The following is a 5,872-nucleotide window of genomic DNA, read 5'->3' on the forward strand; positions in this document are numbered from 1 at the left end:
TTTTGGACCCCTGACACCCATCCAGCCCCAGAATCACTAGCTGACTGAACACAAGGAACGGGTATCAGATTTCACTTTTAAATCACTGCAATAATACTTCTCTACCCATGGAAACATCAAACTTCTTGAAATGTTTATGTTCCTGGTTTCTAAATCAATTAGAGGCATCCAGAACAGGGAATCACAAAAGGGAAGTTCTTGATAAACATCTGCTGCATTAGTCTGTAAGTGGCTAACAGCTTGGGTGAATGGACAAATGAATGGATGGATGAATTGATCAATGGATCGATCAATCGGTCAGTCAGTCAATCTGTCAGTCAGTCAATCTGTCAGTCAAGAACAAACGCAGGAAGAGTACATCTCTTAGACCACTGGTGAATCACTCGGCCTCTAGATGCAGTTTGACAGGACAGGTTCTGCTAAAACTTTCTGACTTGCTTCACTCCCTCCTCACTGTGATCCTGCATAAATGTGCACATCTAAATGTCTGCTTCCATATGACGGGCAGGCTAATGAACAGCCCTGGACTAGCTCAGTCAGGCACACACATTCACTCCCTCGTTCATTCACCAGGTGGGCTGAACGTGTGGACTCTGTGCTACGGTTCTCGGAAGGAAAGGATACATCCCAGTGCTTGAGGAGTTCACATTCAGGTGGACGCTGAATATAAGAAATCAATCATCAAGAGGAACTCAGGAGAAGGAAACTTGGATTTATTGAGCACCTGTTTGCGCAGGGCATGTCACATACACACATGCACTTGATGCCATTTATTTCAGAGACAGAGCCCTGGAGATACAAATTTCTCAGCTCTGCTCAGTGCTCTGGCCAACTGCCCACCATTAGGGAACACAAGTGGATGGTCACCACATCCACTTGTTTTATAATTAATATAACTGAAACCAACAAGAGGAACTTGAAGGGGCCTTACCCACAGTTTAGAAGACATATCAACTCTCAAGGGCTGCCTCTTCAACATGGGTTTTCCCATCTTTGGCCAAGACATATGATCCCACAAAGCCATTGCCAACCACAGACATGATTTCATTTCTGTGAGCTTGGAGCACTGAGGTGGCTGGAGTGCACCCTGAGAGCTGATTCTGTGTTCTCCAAATGCACGTCCCATCGGGAGGTGGGAACATTCCTCATGGTTGCAAATTCTTTCTCTTCCTGCTTCTTTTCCCTCTCTGGACAGTGGCAGTGTTTGTATTATTTCTCCCTGGGTGATCTCTGGACACGACTGAGAACGAAGCCCATTGACTCATTTTCTTAAAGTTTTTCTTCTGAAGAAAGAGGTAAATTTGTCAAGTGTCTGGTCAGGGTTTTGTAGCACCAAGAGTGTCCTTAACATGGGCAGTGACACATCAGATGGGGGCTGTCAGAAGAATGAAGAAACGATCTCCTGCCCCACGAATCAAGTTTTCCCAACTTCAAAGGAGTGGGAAAGAACTCACAAAGCATCAGCATATGAAATAATAATAATAATTAGCAACAAGAATAATATTAATCATCATCTGACCGACCGGCAGCATCTGTTGGATTTAATAATTTTGAGGTCTCTCAAGAAAATAAAACAAAAAGCAAACAATAAAAGAAAGAAAAAAAAGGAACACATGGCTGAAGTCTTTCAAGACCTCTGGCTTCCCACTGGGCTCTGAGTTCAAGTTTCAGAAATCCACTGCAGTCTTCTGGCTTTCCAGAGTCCTCTAGGGGCCCTTCACATTACCTGGCCGGGCAGCAAGGCTGGCGAAGTAGGCACACTGGGAAGGGTCACACTGGCCTGGGGGACCAGGGGGTCCTGGGGGGCCAGGATGTCCAGCTGGTCCTGTCTCCCCTTGAGGGCCAGGGATCCCAGGAAGTCCATCTTTAGCATAGCCAGGTTCCCCAGGTTGACCTGGCCCAAGGAGCAAAAGAAACAGAAGGTGGTTCAAGATCCTTCTGGGAGGGGATGGGCCCTGACCTCACAGCTTCCATTCACTATGAACTCAGGACCTGAAACATCCTCAGATGGAACATCCCCAAGGTCTGGGAGCTCTGAGCAACTAGAGTGGTCCACATAAACACAAGGTGGCAGGAGCACCTCAATATGCAGAAGAAGGGGTTGCTTTAACTATTGGACCTGGGATAGTAATCCAGGCACCACTGGAGAGAAAGAAACAAGGGTAGATTGAGACCAGGTAGGGTATATGTTCTCCATTAAAGAGTCAGATGAGAGACCTGGCCTTCTGGGTTCTTACATGGGTCTAGGGAACGTGTCTGAATGGAGAGTAGACACCAAGTCCTAATCATTAACCCTTAGCCCCAATTCACATGACCTTAGAGACACCTGGTGACATTCCATTACACAACATCCAACTTGTTCCAAATCTCTATTTTCTCAGCTTTATCTACACATCAAATTTGAACCACATATTTGGATTACATTAAGCTATTCTGCAAAATCATGGCCAAAGACAACATCTAGGATGCAAGTAAGTGACACTTAAAATAGTCCAAAATTGAGACCCAGAAAATACTGCCTATAGACAAACTTCTATCCCTTCACTTAGCAAGCATCATAACATGATATATAATCAACCTATCTTTCTTCTTAGCTTTGGCAACTTGGAAGGTCAGTGCTAAGTCTTGTGTTTAACCCTAGTAGTGACATCCCTTCTTAAGTCTTAGTAATCATCTTATCAGAAAATCTCATATAAAATAAACACAAAGTAAACTTTGCACTTAAAAAGATCGGTAGATATTTCATTGATTCTATTAATGCTTTGGTAATAGCTATTTAATCTATAATCCTGCCTAGATCAAGTTTGGAGGCCTCAGTGTTATTCACTCCTTGGGCTAAGAACCACTGAAATGTGATAATTATCTCACTTCCACATTGGTACAGTTACTTCCTCCTTTTCAATGGTTTCTGTTCGGCCATTTACTCTTGATTTGAAATTGCCTGGTTTTAAATGTTACTCTTAATATTATAAGCTATTTGAAAATATAAGCCATAAAAATAAATATTTATAATGTATTTCTAATTATCTTCTCCAAGGAAAATAATAATAAATTTCCACTTTAGAAAATTTGGAAAATCATGAAGGTATAAATACTAAAACTGAAATTCTCTATAAGGTCAATATTCAGATATGACCTCAGGCAAACATATAAATTAAAGTTAAATAAAAAATAGAAGCCTCAACAGTCAAATTTCTTCTACCTTCTACCTATACACCTCATTTTGGAACGTGATTATTGCTGCATTGTAGAGATCTTCCAACATGGCCACTGGGTAGCATGACCAACTTGTCCCAGTTTTCTCAAGTCATGTCTTGGTTTTAAAGCTGAAATTCCCAGGTCCCAGAAACGTCCTCAGCCCTGGGACAGCTAACCACCCTACCACTGGGTGAGCATTTCCCAAAACATATTCTGAGAAGTGCTAAAGGGATATTAACAACTGCACAGTGAAAGAAAAAGGACTCCTCTTTCAAGTGAATTTCAAAAGTGCTAGGTTAAACAAAATAGACACATTTTAAAATGTGAGTCCTTAGCACTTACGATAGTGAATGTGCACCAGAAATGTCTGAAAGAGAAACACAGTCCCCAGCAGTTCCTGATTTAGCCCAAGTCAGTTTTTGTTTTGTTTTGTTTTGGTTGTTTTGTTTTGTTTTCTCCGGGACCATTTCATGAAATTTTAAATTCATGGGACACACTTCAACAATTCATAGAATACACTATAGTTTTCTTAGTAAGTCAAGAAGGTCGTAGTTTAGAAATATTTAATGAAACTAAGTAAGTGATCGTTGTCTCCTCCTTATCTATAGAGCCTAACCCCTCCTCTCCACTCACTGCTGAGTCCTGGGGGGCCACGGGCAGGAGTGCTGGGTCTCCAGGTAGCTCACACCCTACCCCTGAGCCTCCAGAATGAGTCATACCTGGGATGCCAGGGGGTCCCATCTCGCCTCGGAGGCCAACTCCAGGTGCACCTGGGTCACCTTTGGCTCCTCGCTCACCTGGGAAGAAAAACATGCACTTTTGATGGTGGAGACCCCCGGGGACGACAGAAACTGGGCATCCCATGTTGCGGGATGCCCAGGTGCAACACTGGGCTGCTGCGGTGTTCCAGTCTAAACCACCCTGTGTACACACACTCACGCCGCACAGTACCCCCAATTCCCATTCACATACTCGTTCACACACACACACTCCAGCACACACTCACATTCAGAAATATACATATGGAATCACCAAAATAAACAAACACTCCCTCCTAAACAAATATTTACATATGAACATTTGCTCAAGCACACATCTACCCAATTCCATACATATATATATTCAAACCATATTGACAACTGTATACATACACTCATATACACATACTGACTCATTCAGACAAATGTACACACCTACACAATCTCTCTCATATGCCATACACACAGAAGTCCACATGCATCCCCTCTTATATGTCTATGCTTCCTGTATTTCCAAGCATTGTACCTGAACCTTTATCAGGAAGAAACTGGATGATATATAAACAAATTCAGCACTCACATGGGCATGTGCAGTGATAAGTAAGACACAGCTCTACTCTCAAGAAGCTTGAAATTTAATAAGAGAAATAAAATAGGGCACGAAGAACATTCTAGTATGAAACAGAATGTGCGATAAGTACCATCCTAGGAATTTTAAAAAACACTCCACACATGCAGAGGAGACAGAGTGATCCAGTTCCCCTGGGAGGACACTTGAGATCATATTTGAATGAAGATGGTGGAGATGGGAGTAAACTGTCTCTCACCCTTGTTTTTTAAATCAATCACTTGTTTTGCCATATTGTTTCCAGAATATCTGCTGCATGTAATATATTTTCTTTTGTAACCCCAGTTGAAATTCTGCTGGTTCACAGGGACTTCAGACCATTCATTTTTATTGTTATAATAATTATGTTTGGTCAGTATTCTGCCACAATCTGATGTTCTCTATGCTTTATGCTTTCTTGTTGACATTTATTTTATATATTTTGTTTTATGAAATCACATGAGTAGGACTAGAATATACAAATTTAACAAAAAGCCTTTCAAGTAGGAGAAACATCATAGAAAATGGACACGCAAATTAAGAATTAGTAAGAAAATGGGAGATCAAAAGAGGACAATGTTAGAGGCATCCGTCTCCCTATCTCCAACAAGTCACTCCAGAGCAGCTAAAATGACACCACATGCTCTTTTCCCTGCCCCACGCTTACTCCTAATCGGACAGGAGTGAATTATGGGCTGGTCTCCTGTCTTTTATCTTTATTTGAAATTGCCTTATTCAAAAATTATTAATTGCATAAGCTATTTGAAAGCAGGCAAACTTTAAAAAGTAGAACAACCTTTTATAAATCATTCTACTATAAAGACACATGCACATGTATGTTTATTGCAGTACTATTTACCATAGCAAAGACTTGGAACCAACCCAAATGCCCATCAATGATAGACTGGATAAAGAAAATGTGGCACATAGGCACCATGGAATACTATGAAAGCATTAAAAAGAATTGAGTTCATATCCGTTGCAGGAACATGGATGAAGCTGGAAACCATCATGCTCAGCAAACTAACACAGGAACAGAAAACCAAACACCACATGTTCTCACTCATAAGTGGGAGCTGAACAATGAGAACACTTGGACACAGGGAGGGGAACATCACACACCGGGGCCTTTTGTGGGGGGGGCGGGGTCAAGGAGAGGGAGAGCATTAGGACAAATACCTAATGCATGCTGGGCTTTAAACCTAGGTGATGGTTTGATAGGTGCAGCAAACCACCATGGCACATATATACCTATGTATCAAACCTTCACATTCAGCACATGTATCCCAGAACTTGAAGTAAATTAAAA

General features: G+C 41.7%; 1 protein-coding gene across 1 annotated transcript in view; it reads right to left on the reverse strand.

The window, feature by feature from the left end:
- Window positions 1-692: 692 nt before the first annotated feature.
- Window positions 693-5,872, reverse strand: part of LOC108515805 (collagen alpha-1(XXII) chain) — a gene marked incomplete at its 5' end in the record, with an annotated part of 153,903 nt that continues 148,723 nt past the window's right edge. Inside the window, 2 exons of the mRNA XM_017852946.1 lie at window positions 693-1,894; window positions 3,918-3,995. The remainder of the gene's footprint in view (window positions 1,895-3,917; window positions 3,996-5,872) is intronic.

The sequence above is a fragment of the Rhinopithecus bieti genome, unplaced genomic scaffold, assembly GCF_001698545.2.
Source record: "Rhinopithecus bieti isolate Rb0 unplaced genomic scaffold, ASM169854v2 scaffold_34489, whole genome shotgun sequence".
Classification (NCBI taxonomy): Eukaryota; Metazoa; Chordata; class Mammalia; order Primates; family Cercopithecidae; genus Rhinopithecus; species Rhinopithecus bieti.